Source organism: Pan troglodytes, chromosome 4 (genome assembly GCF_028858775.2).
Source record: "Pan troglodytes isolate AG18354 chromosome 4, NHGRI_mPanTro3-v2.0_pri, whole genome shotgun sequence".
Lineage (NCBI taxonomy): Eukaryota > Metazoa > Chordata > Mammalia > Primates > Hominidae > Pan > Pan troglodytes.
The window spans coordinates 49,792,207-49,808,836 of NC_072402.2; the positions used below are offsets into that span (position 1 = coordinate 49,792,207).

Here is a 16,630-nt window from a genome sequence, read left to right on the forward strand (position 1 = left end):
ATGGGCAAAACCTACCCCATGATCCTATCACCCCCCACCAGGTCCCTCCCTTGACATGGGGGAATTACAATTTGAGACGAGATTTGGGTGGGGACATGCAGCCAAACCATATCAATGACTTTGGGTAGTGTATTAGTGTGTTCTCCCATTGGAGGTGCTGCATACTTTTAAACAACTAGATCTTGTGAGAACTCTTTCACGAGAACAGCACTAGAGGGATGGTGCTAACCCATTCATGAGAAACCACCCCCATGATCTAATCACCTCCCACCAGGTCCCAACTCCAATACTGAGGATTACAATTCAACATGAGATTTGAACAGGGACACAGATCCAAACCATATCAATTAGTATGTACATTTTAACAACATTAATTCTTCCAATACAAGAACATGTGATATCTTTCCATTTCTTTGTCTTCTTTAATTTCTTTTTACAGTTTTCAGTGTACAGGTCTTTCACCTTCATAGTTAAATTTATTCCTAATTTCTTATCTTTTTTTTTTTTGGTAGCTATTGGAAATAGGAGTGTTCTTTTGATTTCTTTTTCAGATAGTTCATTGTTAGTGTACAGAAGTGCTACTGCTCTTTGTGTTGATTTTGTATCCTGCAACTTTATTAGTTCAAATAGCTCTTTGGTGGAGTCTGTAGAGTTTTCTACATATAACGTTGTGTTGTCAGCAAACATTCACAATGTTACTTCTTCCTTTCCTATTTGTGTGCCTTTTATTTCTTTCTCTTGGCTGTCTGCTCTGGAAAGGAATTCTAGTGCTATTTGAATAGAAGTGGTGAGAATGGGCATCCTTACCTTGTTTCAGATTTTAAGAGAAAAAGCTTTCAGCTTTTTCACCATTGAGTATATTATTAGCTGTAGGCTTCTCTTACATGGTTTTTATTGTGTTGAGGCACATTCCTTCTATACCTAATTTGGTGACTTTTTATAATAAAAGAATGTTGAATTTTATCAAATGCTTTTCCTGCATCTAGTGACATGATCACATGGCTTTTATACTTCATTTTGTTAATGTGATGTACCACATTTATTGATTTGTGTATGTTGAGTCTTTTGTGTATCTCAGGGATAAATCCCATTTGATCATGGTAGAGAATCCTTTTAAAATAATTGAATTTGGTTTTCCAGTATTTTCTTGAGGATTTTTGCATCTATGCTTATCACGAATATTGACTTGTAATTTGCTTTTCTGGTAACATCACTGTCTGGCTTTGGTATCACAGCAATGCTGGACTCATAAAAAGGGTTTGAAAGTATTCCCTCCTCTTTGGTTTTCTGGAAGAGTTTGAGAAGGATTGATATCAGTTCTTTAAATGTTTACTATAATTCAGCTGTGAAACTACCATGGCTGTGCTTTCCTTTGGTGGGAGATCTTAAGAATTACTAATTCAATCTGCTTACTCATTATTGGTCTGTTCAGCTTCTTGGTAGGTGGTATATGTCTAGGAATTTATCCATTTCTCCTAGGTTGTCCTATATGTTGGTGCATAGTTGTTCATAATAGTCTCTTATGATCTTTGGTATTTCCATGGTATCAGTTCTACTGTCTTCTCTTTTAATTTCTGATTTTATTTATTTTACCCTTCTCTCCTTTTCTCTTAAGTTAGCTAAAATCTGTCAATTTTATTTTTTCAAAAATCAACCCTTAATTTTGTTAATGTTTTGTATTATTTTTCTAGTCTCTATTTCTTTATCCCTGCTCTGATCTTTATTGTATTTTTTCTCTCCTAGCTTTAGGCTTAGTTTGTTCTTTTTCCTATTTCCTTGAGTTGTAACATTAAGTTGTTTGAGATATTTCTCTTTTTTTTGATTTTTTTTTTTTTTGCTATAAACATTCCTCATAGAACTGCTTTTGCTGTATCCCGTAAGTCTTAGTATGTTGTATTTACATTTTCATTTTTCCCAATATATTTTTAAATTTCCCATTTAATTTCTTCATTGACCCATTTGTTTTTAGAAACATGTTGTGCAATTTCCATGTATTTTTAAATTTTTCCAAAATTCTTCCTGTTATTGATTTCTACCTTCATATCATTGTGGTCAGAAAATATACTTAATATAATTTGAATCATCTTAAATTTGCTGGGGCTTATTTTGTTATCTAAGCTGAAGAATGTTCTGTGTGTCCTCAAGGAAAATTTGTATTCTGTTGCTGTTGAACGGAATGTTTTAATATATGTCTGTGAGGTCCCTTTGGTCAAAAGTATTGTTACAGTCCAGTGTTTCCTTATTAATTTTCTGGATTGCTAATCTGTCCATTTTTGAAAGTGAGGTATAGAAGTCCCCTGTTGTTATTGTGCTGCAATCTATTTCTCCCTTCAGATCTTTTTATCTTTGTTTTATATATTTAGATGCTCCAATGTTGGGTGCAAACATATTTATAATTGTTGTATCCTTTTGGTAAATTGACCCCTTCATCATTGTGTAATGTCCTTTGTCTCATTTTATGGGTTTTGACTTAAAATCAACTTTGTCTTATGTATGTATAGCTACCCCTACTCTCTTTTGGTTTGAATTTGCATGGAATATCTATCTATCCCTTCAGCTTCCATCTATGTGTATCCTTAAAAGTGAGATGTATCTTTGTATACAGTATACAGCTAAGTCTTGTTTTTTAATCCATTTAGTAACTGTCTTTTTATTAGAGAATTTAATCCATTTATAAGCAAGGTAATTACTGATATGTAGGATGTACTATTGCCATTTCCTTTTTCTTTTTTTTTTTTTTTTTTTGAGATAGAGTCTTATTCTGTCACCCAGACTGGAGTGCAGTGGTGTGATCCTGGCTCACTGCAACCTCCACCTCCTGGATTCAAGCGATTCTCCTGTCTCAGCCTACCGAGTAGCTGGGATTACAGGTGCATGCCACCATGCTCAGCTAATTTTTGTATTTTTAGTAGAGATAGGGTCTCACCATATTGGCCAGGCTGGTCTCAAACTCCTGACCTCAAGTGATCCGCCTGCCTCGGCCTCCCAAAATGCTGGGATTACAAGCATGAGCCACTGTGCCCGGCCTATTGCCATTTTCTTAGTTTTTTTCTGGATGTTTGGTAAATAATTTTTTCTGTCTTCCTCCCTTGCTGTCTTCCTTTGTGATTTGATGGTTTTCTATAGTGGTATGCTTTGAATCCTTTCTATTTTTGCTTTATATTTCCACTAAAGATTTTTGCTTTGTGATTACCATGAGGTTTACACAGAACATCTTATAAACAATCAAGTATAAACTGATAACAGCTTATAAACAATCAAGTATAAGCTGATAACAACTTAACTTTGCATACAACAATTCTATACTTTTTCATACCCCCTCAACATTATGTTTTTAATGGCAGAATTTACATCATTTTTAATGTGTATACCTTGATAATTTATTTTAGCTATAGCTGCTATTAATATTTTTGTTTTTTAACCCATGTACTAGGGATGAAATTGCCTTATGCACCATTATTACAGTCCTACAGTTTTCTGAATATGGCACTATTTTACATTTACCATTGAGTTTTGCAATTCATATGTTTCATGAAACTGAGGGAGAAAGTATTATTTCCTTCTCAATTATGAAAGATAGCTTTGCTGGGTTAAGTATTCTTGATTGGTAGTTTTTGTGTTTGTTTTCCTCCAGCATTTCAATTATATTATGCCACTCTCTCCTGGCCTACTGGGTTTCTGCTGGGAAATCTGCTGATAGTCATATTGTCTCCTTTGTATGTGATGTGTTTATTATCTCTTGCTGTTCTCAAAATGTTTTGTCTTTGATTTTTGACAGCTAGATTATTGTATGCCTTGGTGTACCCCTCTGTGTGTTGAATTTGATTGAAATTTCTGTGCTTCTTGTACCTGGATATTCACATCTATTCCCAGATTAGGGGATTTTTCAGCCATTCTTTCCTTAAATAGGCTTTGTGACCCTTTTTCTCTTTCTTCTTTTGCAAATCCTAGTATGCAAAGGTTTGAACTCTTGATGGTGTCTCATAAGTCCCATAAGCTTTCTTCATTCTTTTTCACTCTTTTGTCTTTCTGGTCCTCTAACTGGATAATATCAAATGCTGTCTTCCAGCTCATTGATTCTTTCTTCTGCTCTATCAAATCCACCAATGATGCTTTCTATTGAATTTTTCAGTTCAGTCATTGTATTCCTCAACTCTAGAATTTATACGTGTTTCTTTTATATTGTTTCTATTTCTGTCAAACTTGTTATTTTTGTTAGGTATCAGTTTCCAAATTTTATTACATTTTCTATCCATATATTCTTGTATATCACTGAACATCTTTATGAGTAGTATTCTAAATTCTTCCTCAGTCATTCCAAAGATCTCCATTTCTTTGGGGTCCATTACTGAAGCTTTATTAGTTTCTTTTGGGATTTCTTTTGTTCTTTGTAGTTCTTGTGTCCTTGTGTTATTGTCTATGCATTTGAGGAGAAAGCCCCCTCTTCTAGCCTTTACAATAGGTGTTCTTTGGCATGGATAGAGGTTCACTATTTAGTTTATCCTGGGAAGGGCCAGCTGGTGATGATCCCAGGGAGTCAGAGCTTGTTGGGAGTTCTCTAATTTGCTGGGCAGATGCCTTTCCTCTGATGTTACATGGGGCTGCTGGATAGACTCCACTGTCTGGTGAGATCAGTGGCTGGGCTCTGCTATTAGGCAGAGTTAATGGCTAGAAACTGTGATGGCTTCTCATCAGGCCAGTTGCAAGTTGTATTCCCTGGATGGGCAATTCTGCTATTTGAGATCTGCAGTTGGGCCGGGCTGTAGGCTGGGCTCCAAGGTTAGGCAGAGTAATTTCTTGGGAGAGGGGAAATACCAGAAGCTGTACCCCTTAGAAATGCACAATTGAGGATTACCTCCCTATCAGGGTAGAGCCATGGGATTGCTTTGTGGCAGAGTTGAGTGGCTGTTTGACTGCCTGGGTCAAACAGGTCTAGGCTCTATGCTTCTCTAAGATGCGTGAAAGTGGAAATCTCCCTGCCTGTGCAAAGTCACTGGAATGGCTTATTGGCTGAATGGAGCCACTGCTTGAGCACCCATGTCAAGTCAGTCTAGACCATTTAATTCTCTGAAATTCATAAAGGTGGAGAGTCTCTCTGCCTGGGTGGGGTTGTAAAGCAGGTTTTTTGGCTGAGGGTGAGGGGAGCTGCTGCTTGACTTCTCAAGTCAAACTGGTATAGACCCTTCACTTCTCCAAAATGAGAGGAAGTGGGCATCCCCCTGCATATGCAGGTCACAGAGGTGGGCTCTGAGGCTGGGTGGGAAACTAGCAGCCTAAGGACTCAAGCTAGGATGAACTTCCCATCTTCCTTCTCAAGGCAACTAGCTTAGCTTTGGGGGTCAACTATGAGGTTGGCTGGTATCTGTGACCAGGCATCACAGCTGTCAGGAACACAGAGGTACTGTCAAGATCCATGCACTAGTCAGTATGACCTCTGCCTCCTTTATCTATTTCTACCCGACTCCAGGCAGTCTAGCCATGCTGATTGCTTCGGAGTGGGTTTCATAAGAAGCATATCAGAATGCTAGGTATGCTGGATGACTGCATCCAATTCTCTTCCCCCCTGTTGAAATTCTGGGTTCAGGGAAAAAATCTCCATCTGGTGTTGTGCTTGACTTAGGGGAAGGGGAGGGGCAGCACTGTTGGAATAAGACCGTTCTTACACTTCTAATTCAGGTTTTATTCAGTTATGAAAATCATGCAGGTATCTCAGGCTTGTTTCCAAGTGTAGCAGTTTTCAAAAGGATGCTCTAGTCTAGTCTAGCTGAACTTTGTGGGTCGGGGCTGCGGGGTGGCGGAGGGGCAGCAGTGGGAGGCAGGGCATGGAAGTGGAGCTTGAGACTTCCTCTTCTGTTATTTTGCTGATGTCACTAGGCACCAGACCCTGTACATTTTAAAAATCATGTAGGTATTTAAATGACTATAACTATACTTCCATTTTGATTTTCCAGCACTATAAAAAATTCTGTTAATGTTTAGAAAAAGATAAGCAAGTAATTTTTAAGTGCCCGTGAACTTCTCCAGATTAAAATCTACCAATTCATTTCACTTGTTTGCCTAGAAAATAAGGTTTTTCTCTTCTGTTATAATTCTTCCTACTAGATATAGATATGTCAAAACATTTACATAATATTACATTTTAATTGGGTGGAGGATAAAAAGTGGACTGATTTCTGGATACTGCCAATCTCTCCTGGGAGTTATGTCATTAGTGGAATTTGTTTGAGACTAAACCTACAAATAAAATGCATTAACACTTCAAAAAACTGTCTCAACGTGAGTTAATTAGAATTGAGATGTTAATATCAATACTCCCACATATGTGCAGCAAATCCTTGATTCTATTCTCTCTTTCCGAGAAAGTGGCTATCTTTAACTTTTTCTATTGTTGTGAATCTGGAAGTCAAAGAAAGGCTCTCTTGAGTTTCCTGCTAACATATGGTAGTGGGCTTTTCAGAGTCACAAAATAAATGAAAACAGTAGAGGTATTAAAATCTTAGAAAATCTCAGAGTTCTTGCTGAACAAATAAAGCTAATGTCTGGCAAAAATACTTACTATCTTCCTTTGTACTGCGATATACAACTGACAACCAGTGGACTGAGGCTTTTCAAGAAATATCATTTTAGAAAAACACAGATAAATCAAAAAATCCTTACACAAAACCTTGAAAGAGTAAACCTTGTAACATTAACATTAATGGAGATTGATTATTCTTACATAAATGATTCCTTTTAAGGTGAAACATTACAAAGGACTTGAAGACTGAGATTTAGGGTTTATTGGCAAAAAAATCTTGAGAAACAATTAGAACTTGAAAAAGGCCGGGTAGGGTGGCTCATGCCTGTAATGCCAGCACTTTGAGAGGGTGAGGGTGGGCGGATTGCTTGAGTCAGGAGTTTGAGACCAGCTTGGGCAACATGGCGAAACCCCATCTCCACCTAAAATACAAAAAATAAGCCGGGCATGGTGGTGTGCATCTGTAGTCCCTGCTACTTAGGAGGCTGAAGTGGGAGGAATTACTTGAGCCTGGGAAGCGGAGGCTGCAGTGGGTCGAGATCATGCCACTGCACTCCAGCCTGGGTGACAGGGCAAGATCCTATCTAATTTAAAAAAAAATAGGCTGGGAGCAGTGGCTCACGCCTGTAATCTCAGCACTTTAGGAGGCTGAGGCGAGTGGATCACGAGGTCAGGAGATCGAGACCATCCTGGCTAACATGGTGAAATCTCGTCTCTACTAAAAATACAAAAAATTAGCCAGCATGGTGGTGGGTGCCTGCAGTCCCAGCTACTCAGGAGGCTGAGGCAGGAGAATCACTTGAACCCAGGAGGCAGAGGTTGTAGTGAGCTGAGACCACGCCACTGCACTCCAGCCTGGGTGACAGAGTGAGACTCTGTCTCATAAATAAATAAAAATAAAATAAAACATCAATGTAGGAAAGGCCAGATTGAAGCCTACAAGTAGGGAATTCAGTTATATTACACTATTGTAAACCAGGGGTAAGCAAACTTTCTGTATAGGACCTGATAGTACTAAATAAATATTTTAGGGTTTGTAGGCCACATGGTCTCAATCACAACTACTCAAATCTGTCATCGTAGCATAAAAGCAGCAATAGACAAAATGTAAAAGAATGGCTATATTCTATTAAAACATTATTTCAAAAATAGATGGCAGGCTGTATTAGGTCTGTAGTCTGCAGTTTGTCAACTACTATTTTAAGTCAAAAGTAAATACCTAAACTTGGCTGGGCGTGGTGGCTCATGCCTGTAATCCCAGCACTTTGGGAGGCCAAGGTGAGCGGATAACCTGAGGTTGGGAGTTCGAGACCAGCCTGACCAACATGGAGAAACCCCATCTCTACTAAAAAAGAATACAAAAATTAGCTGGGCATGGTGGCACAGGTCTGTAATCCCAGCTACTCAGGAGGCTGAGGCAGGAGAATCGCCTGAATCCAGGAGGCGGAGGTTGCAGTAAGCCGCGATTGTGCCATTGCACTCTAGCCTGGGCAACAAGAGCAAAACTCCACCTCAAAAAACAAAAACAAAAACACAAAACAAAGAAAACCTAAACTTGGCAAATACAGAGGTAACAAAGATATAAAAAAATGATTCTTAAATATTTATGTGGAAGATCTGATAGGTTTTGGTGACTGACTAGATGTAGTGATAGATATTACAGAAATCAGACTTCAGGATGACTTTCAAATTTCTAGCTTGGTAACTAGGTGGGTAAGGGTATATTCACTGAGAGAGGGAATCTAGAACAGTGCTATGTTTTAAATGTCCCCTCCAAAACTCATGTTGAAATTCAAGTGCCATTGTGATGGTATTAAGTGGTGGGATCTTTATGAGGTGATTAGGCCATGAGCAATCTGCCCTCATGAGTAGATTAATGCCATTATCATGTGAATAGGCTCATCATTATGGGTGTGAGCTCCTGAAACAAGATGTTTGGACTTATTTCCTCCCTCTGTCTTGCACCCTCACTTGTCTTTCAGTCTTCCATCTTCCTCCTCCTACCATGGGCTAACAAAGCACAAAGGCTCTCGTCAGATGCCAGCACCATGGTCTTGGACTTCCCAGCCTCCAGAGCTATAAAGCCAAACAAACTTCTGTTGCTTATAATGACCCATTCTTTCATATTCTGTTATAGCAGCAGAAAATGGACAAAGATAGACAGGGTATAAATTTGGTAAGAATGATTACAATTTCTGTGTTGGAAATGTTGAATTTGAAGTCCCTGTGGGACACCTAATTGAGATAGCTATAGCATGCTTTTCTACCTTCACAACATGTCAGTCCCCACATCCTGTCAATTCTCCCTTACAAAGCTCTCAAATTTCTTTGCTATCCAGTCCCCCTACCCCTGGCCTAGCCATTCCCAATGCCTTGATTAGCCCCTTATGATCCGGCCTCAAAACTGATTTCCAGACTTCAAGCCTCAGGGCCTTCTAATCCACTGTTCATATTTAGGCCAAAGAAACCATTCTAAAATATGAATCTGATCATGCCCCTTCCATGCTGAAAAATCTTCAGTAGCTCCCCAACAAAATACAAGTTCTTTTATGATTTGACTACTGTCTACTTACTGTAAACTAACAGTAACAAACAATAGCATTAATAGCTATCTTTTGCATTTATATGGTACATACTGTTACCTTCAGCTGAAAAAAACCTGCCTCATAGAAAGACTTGTAAAATTATGCCAAAATATTAAGAGTTCTATGCAGATAGAAAAAAAGTTTTTTTTCCATTTTTACCTGCCTCTGTTTTCTAAAATGTCCTTAATAAGTGTGTGTATATATATATATATATATATATATATATATATATTTTTTTTTTTTTTTTTTTAATGAAAAAGGATAAAAACACACAAAGGCCAACAACAATCAACCCTCTTTTCTGCCAACTCCTTCTGCTCAGTCCTTGGGAAAGTTTCATCTTCCCATCCTTTGAGGACATTGCTTGGGTGCAGCAGTAATTCCTCTACTGTCTGGCTCCTGCTGTTGGTCTTCGTCATCTCAGCTTCTGCAGTGCTCACTTCTCTACTTGGCACACTAAGCCACTTTTTCCCACCACACTGACTACTTGGCTCCTAATTCCCAGCCACAGACTCAGAGATTTAGCTCTGGAGAGGGCAAGCCTGAAGGGCTATGTCCCTGGCAGGGAGCCTATATGCACTAGTTTCCTCCAAAGAGAGCCCCTAGAGACTAGATCTAAGGGGGTTTATAATTTACAGTCTTCTGGCCACATATGACCCTGAAGTTACAATGTCCCTTTATAGGATGTGTCAGGAGTCCTCTTTGGCTGCTTCCTCTTTGGTCACTCAATCAGTTCCCATGTCAAGTTGCCACTTCTTTTTTCACAACCAACTTTTCCCCATCTTTTCTGTGTTTTTTTCAAGAGCTTTAATCTCCCCCTTAGATAAGTGCCACAGATTCCTAACTGATCTTTTTGCTTCTAGTCTTCCCCCACTGTAATCTATCTCGTTAAGATAGTACTCAAAAATATTAAATAGATCCCAAAAGAAAGCCGAAATAGTCTGCTTCAAGATCTCTACATTCCAGCCCAACACTTATTCCCAGTATTTTCCTGTGGAGATAGTTAGGCCTTTCACAGTGCCCTGCCCTCATCAGGCCCTGTGCTTTCTTGTTTCCAAGTACTTTCTCAAGTCCCCTCCAAAAATAAATTACCTTCCTACCTGCTTCATCCTGCTACATTTATGGCCTAGCTTAAATGCTACCTATTCCATTAAGCTTTCCTTGTTCACAAAAGTCAACTATTCTTGCCTTAAATTCCTTAACACTGCTTGTATCATATATAACTACTCACCAGTTCTAACCCTGCACCCATTACATACTTCCGTATACTATAGCCTTTCAAACTCTCATCTTCTTCATTCTTGAATGCTTCACACGGCCATCACAATTCAAAATCCAGTAGATGAATACTGAATGAATGTTTCTTCTCAACAAATATTTTAAGAGTCAAGACTTTGTCCTCATATATCTAAATTCTGTGCATCTCACACATTTAAAGGCCTCAATGAATACAAGTACTTCACTTATTTACTCATTCAATAAACATTTCCTGAGCACCTAGTATATGCCAGACAGAAGTTAGGAATTCACAAAAAGGATTCCATTAAAGTTCTGAAAATGGCCCCACCTTCCATTGTTTTTTGAAAGATATTCTTTTCTCATCAAAAAGAGATAGACCAAACAGCTTCTCACTTCCTGTTAGGTCAAATTTTTATAGTATGATTGATTATTTTCATAGTATGACTGATTATTTTTCATAAATCCCCTAAGCAGATATGACAGATATGGCTACATTCAAACCTGAGTATAAAAATCATTCTAAATCCAAACATAAGTGATTTTACAAATTTGGTGAATTTTGTTTGCCATACTTCTCTGTCCTTTTCTCTAACATAAAATAATCAAGAGCTTACTGGGTTACTCTAAAATTCAAAGTTATAAATTTCAGCTTTAATACCTATGCGGAAATGGGCTTTCCCGAGCACTTGTAAGTTTGTGGCAGAGAACACCTGGGTATTAGCTCTGCTTTCTCCCTCTGGATGAGAACATGTCCTTGCTGACACTGAGTTCACTTCAACAACCAGGAAACTCTGGTAATTATAAACATTCCCTTAAAAGGAAGCCCACAGATTATTAGTTCATGTTCCCTGGAATAGTGATGAAAATGCAATAGCCCACAGATTGTTAGCTCTTATAGAATAGTGACTTAAAAAGGGCAGTGACATAGTAAGAAATGAACTTTCCTGGTTCAGGAACCCTATCTGTATATTGTATATACATAACCTATATGTATATTGTTATTAGCAGCTGTTTATCTCTATTGAGGGCCTTTGTGATGAAGAGAAATTATGCTGATATATTGCATCTGTTTCAACTCTGACTTTACTTCTAAAAACATCGGATCTTTGGTTAACTAAATTGGAAACCTAAAACTAAAAGCACACATGTGAATGTACATATGTATGTGTATATGTTCTCCTCCTGTCAATCCATAACCTACCCAAAATGCTGTACAAGATTTAGAGGAAAACTAAGATAGTAAAAGCAATCTAATGACTTTGATCAAATAAGTAATGCTAATTCCTAAGGAATAAATCAACTATATGACCAACACTAATTGTACAGAATGCTTATTTGATTAGTTGAAGAGTCACTAAGGAGCTGAACTTCTGCACAGGATAAATGTAGACATCTAAAAATCTCTAGGAAAAATGTAGTATTAACTAAGGTGCTTTTTGAGGGACACTTCAACTTTTTAGGTATGACATCCAAAAGACTGAAAAGGTTAAAACGTCTTCTGAAGGAAATACTATGAAAAGTTTTCAACTTCAAAAATACTTTGAAAGTAAAGAGGTTTCTATGATCGGCAACAACTATTTCATATTTTGTAGTTTGAAAATGTTCAGCAAAATTACATAGCTTAACTAAGTTGTAAAACTCTAAATAAGAGAGACCCCTGTGAGGTGAGGTTTGGCTTTTTTTTAATGTCAAAATGGAAAATATAGTGGTAAAATGGTAAAATGAATTTCTTTAACCCTGAACTTGCTTCATATTCTTGCTAAGACAAAGTCATTTTGCTATTTAAAAGAGATAAGACTAATGCTAGATATTAAACCCAGTAATTTTATTGAAATATTTTCTGGTTTCTTCACACACACAAAAAAAGAGAATGAGTTTTGAATCTTCTCATGAGTTTTGGAACCAAATTTCACACTTTAGTAGCCAAAGTAAGCAATGGAGTCACATTAAAAACTTAACTGTCTACAAAAGGTCTGCTTATTTAAAAGTTAATTAAAACTATGCAGGCTATTGAAGAGCTTAACATCTTTAACTCCTAATCTCAACAACCAAAAATGTAGTTACATATGATAAAGATTACAAGAATGCCATTTTACACCAAAGGTGTTAGAACTCCTTCTTGAAACAAAAGACCCTCTGATATATCTACTTTTGTGCAAAAAAATAAATTCTTAAACCTAATAGCTGAACTCATTCCAAAAATGCAGAGAGAGCCTCATTTTCTGAGGGTTTCTCATTTGTACCTGGAAAAGACTTGAGCTTGAATGACTTGTGAACCGCAATTACGCACACCCACAAATGTCTTACTGCAGACATGAGTATTTGTTTGTAACATTTGGTGGGTCTGAAGTGGCAAGCACGAAAGCCATCCTTTTGAAACTTTTCCTGGTGTATGGAAAATCTTAGTTTCTCATTTATGTAAACCAGTCCTGTAACTCAGATAAATACAACTCTTTGGAACAGAAATATTACCACGTCCTTGCTTTCCTCAGCTAAACTTAGAGCACTCAATGATGGGCACATTTTCTGGGTTCCACCTTCCGCAAACAAATTTAAAAGTACTGAAAAGTAACCAAGGCTTTACATCACAGAGTAACAGATTTGGGAAAGAAGGCTGGAGAAATGTTACAAACAGTACTGTTACTCTGTCGGGTGATTTAAACAGTAAGATTTATTGTCTCCTTCCAGTCTAAATTCTAAACCATGGATTTTGTCAAAGGTTCATACTAACTCACATCAAATTAGGCTTGATGTGAATGAGCCAACTCACTCCTAACCACATACTAAAAGTAGGAAAATGATTTGCCTTTTTGTTTTGTTTTGTTTTGTTTTAAGGTCACATGCCTGGGACTTCTGCAAACAGTAGTATTATTAAAGGGAAATCTCCATGCAGTTCCAAGAATGATAAAAACATCTCCACAGAGGAGATATTTCTGATTAACAATTGAATGAAAGTAAAAACAGTAAAGTGAAATTTAAAAATAGAACATACCACATAATGCTTTGCAAAGTAACAGGCAATTAGTGCTATTTGTGCCTGACTGCCTTGAGATTAACTTTTCTCTTTCCTGTCCATTGTCTTCTAGAGCCACAAATGAACATTAGGTTACCTCAAAGGTGTAACATTTCTAAGCACTTTGAGGAAAAAGAGGGGCTTCAGCAATATTTAAATTTAATTGTAAACTATTTGCTTAAGGTTCACTAAATTATACCATTATTATCTATAAATGTGAAAAGAATATACTCTCATCTGAGTGGGTGGCTTAAATGTAACTTTACTTATTTGAATATAATATTCAAATATTTGCTAAACTGATAGTGGGATATAATTTATAAACTACTTTATTGCTTCATTAAATATTTTCTTCTTGGGTTAGGTAATTTAATGTCTAATCATTTTATCACCAAAATTAAACTTATAGTTTTTAAATCTTTGTTTCAGTTTGATTGCTCACATTTCAGCAGTCCCAAGGATTATGATAGGCTCACAAAGAAACAAGAGATATAGAAGCAACACATATCATGACAAGACTCAAGTCCTTTTCCTTAGGCAAAAATACAGTGGTTTTCTTCATAAAAAATATAAAACATGAAGATATAAAACAAAAGTCACCAGAAAAGTCTAATCAATTTTGCTAGAGCCTATAATGACTTAGATGTTCAGGAGAAAAAAATAAATTGTTAAAAGAGACTGAGGTTCCACACAATGAACAAATATCAAAATGATATTTACGTTATACCAAAAACTTGACCATCAGTTCGTGGCAAATTATTCCTTCTAATAGAAATGAATCTACATTACCTATATTTAGCAAGATCACATCATAGAGAAATATAGAGCTATTTCCACTGCTAATTTACATAATGGAAAGTGGAAAAGTTTGCTGTTTCCACATGCCAAGCCAAAATATATAATTATCTTTGCCAAACATTCAGCAATCTACAGGGTTTGCATGCATAAGACATCCATAGCCAGGATTACATTTGCTTTATGGACATCCATGTAAAGGGAAATAGGAACACCGACTTAGTCTATAATCCTTTATAAAATGTGATTTGGACTTTTACTTTACACAGAAATATTTATTTATTCAGTAAATTTTTGAAAACTAAAATTTCTAATTCTGATATTAGAACAACTCTCTAAAGACACTATGTTAATGCACAGTGAATAATTTTTGTGGAAATCATCTATTGTTAGAAAACTTTCTTCAGTCTATTATGTGCCTGAAATGATAGCTTTTTATTCACAAAAATAAATAAAATTACCCTTATAAATGTAAAACCCGTAAGAAAAAATATTTTTTATAAAATTATCCATTTCTGTTTTGTTAATTTGGATTTTAAAAGATGTGTTTCTATACTACCAAGAGGTTTCTATACTATGCAATCTCCAGAAACCTTCAGTTGTTTTGGCGGTGGGACCCAGGGACACTCCCAGAATTGCAAACTCTTTTCCTGTTCTACAACTGAATCCAAGGACAATCTTTAGAAACAATTCTTGCTTCACCAAATATAAAGCTTGCTTTTGGAGATGGCTCAGGGGAAAGGATTAAGAGCTTAGGTGTACACAGCCTGAAGAAACAGGATAGTATAAGCATTTGAATGGGAAACTTTTGGATCCTAGGTATAGAGTACACATGTGTCCTTGGAGTTTACGAAGAAACACTCTAGTTTCAACAGAAACAAACAGCAGAAAGACAAGGAAGGGCAGATATCAGTAAAAATACAGTTAAGATAAATGCTTGGAAATCGCTCCACTTTCTTTTTGAATGTGTCACTGTACTGAGCATTACCTTTTGGCCAAACTAACAAGAGTGATTATCATCTACTTTAACTTAGAGTGAAAGGTGTTTCATAGGACTCCAAAAACTAAATTATAAACATGAGGTTAAAACAAAATATGAGGTTATTCCAGATCTCTTGGAGGGACCTAGAAAATTACATCAAAGTTCCCTTAGTTTAAAAAAGAAAGAAAAAGTTCTCTTTGTGTTTATGATACATAAAAGAATACTAAGGTAGTATGAGGAGACTTAATATCAGAGCTTTACAGAGGAGTTCACTGAAAGTTCAAATCAGAAAAGAGCAGAGTTATGCAGCTGGTTACAAAAATCACAGAAAAAAGTTGTACTTGTTACTTTATTACGCAAACAGATATGATTCAATAAAGGCTGAAAGTTTTTTTTTTCTTAATTTGGTTTTACTTTCTTTAGAATGTATTTGAATATTCATGATATAATGTGATTTCTTTAAAAAAAAAAGCAAGGGGCATGACAAGTTTTGAGATTGCTTCCATAAAACAATTCACAGCTGATTTTCCCTCCATCTCATGTTTAGTGATACTATACATATTATTTTTGGTAATTCTCATTTACTATTCTAACAGAATAATTTCATCCAGTGTTATTAATGATCAATATAATAAAGTTTCCTGTTGGCCCCAAAAGTATGGTTAGGTACTTTTACTTTCAATCAGAAGTTCCGGCAAATGTTCAAGAAAGACAGGAGCAATTAAGAGCTTATATGTTCTGAATAAATGATGGGTCTAACTTAAGGAAAGAATAATTTTGATTATATTCAGACACTCAACATTCTCCTACATTGTGTGGCAAAAATGGTAACTAGCTTCAGCACAAAGTTCTGGGTGAAGGTCACAGGAAAAAGAAAATCAAAACTATTTGAGTATGTCCCTGAGTTATCAACTTCCAAATAAATCTAGGTTGCAAAGAATACATAAACTGAAAATAAAAGCCTACATAGAACAATACAAGTGGTTGTTTAACTTCTAAGATTAACCAAGTTGTGCCATCACTTAACACTGAAGTCCAAAACAATCTAACAACCTCTTTATACTACACCAAATACCTCTCAAGGACATTTAAATTGCTGAAGGAATAATCTCAAAAGCATGCATTGGTCAATAAGAGAATCCAGTTATATACAGATGGTGGCATTTATTCCTCCATCGCTGATATCAAAGAAATTCAAAGTGGGTGCTTTACAACCTAAAATAGTATAAACAAAATACAGAAAGAACTGTATCTGAGGATCTTTAGAACTAAACTATGTGTCATTTATCTGTTCTGGTTTAAGCATGAGCTGATTTGAAAGCAGTGAGATGAACCTGAATGGAGTTTTCAAATATCCAGAACCAATGGAATACATACATAAATCTGTGTGGGGGGGTATGTGTGTATAATACAAAATAATTTGGAAATACGTGGGCTTACCATCTACCAGTTACTGTTCTAAGAGCTTTACATATTTTAAATCATGTAACCTCACACAA

At 36.5% G+C, this 16,630-nt stretch overlaps 1 protein-coding gene and 1 long non-coding RNA gene across 3 annotated transcripts in view; one reads left to right on the plus strand and one right to left on the minus strand.

Moving 5' to 3' along the window:
* The window catches only part of CWC27 (CWC27 spliceosome associated cyclophilin), a 251,293-nt gene that overhangs the window by 170,231 nt on the left and 64,432 nt on the right, over nt 1-16,630 (minus strand). The gene's annotated exons all lie outside the window — the stretch shown is intronic.
* The window catches only part of LOC107974724 (uncharacterized), a 30,749-nt gene that overhangs the window by 13,164 nt on the left and 955 nt on the right, over nt 1-16,630 (plus strand). The window lies entirely within an intron of this gene.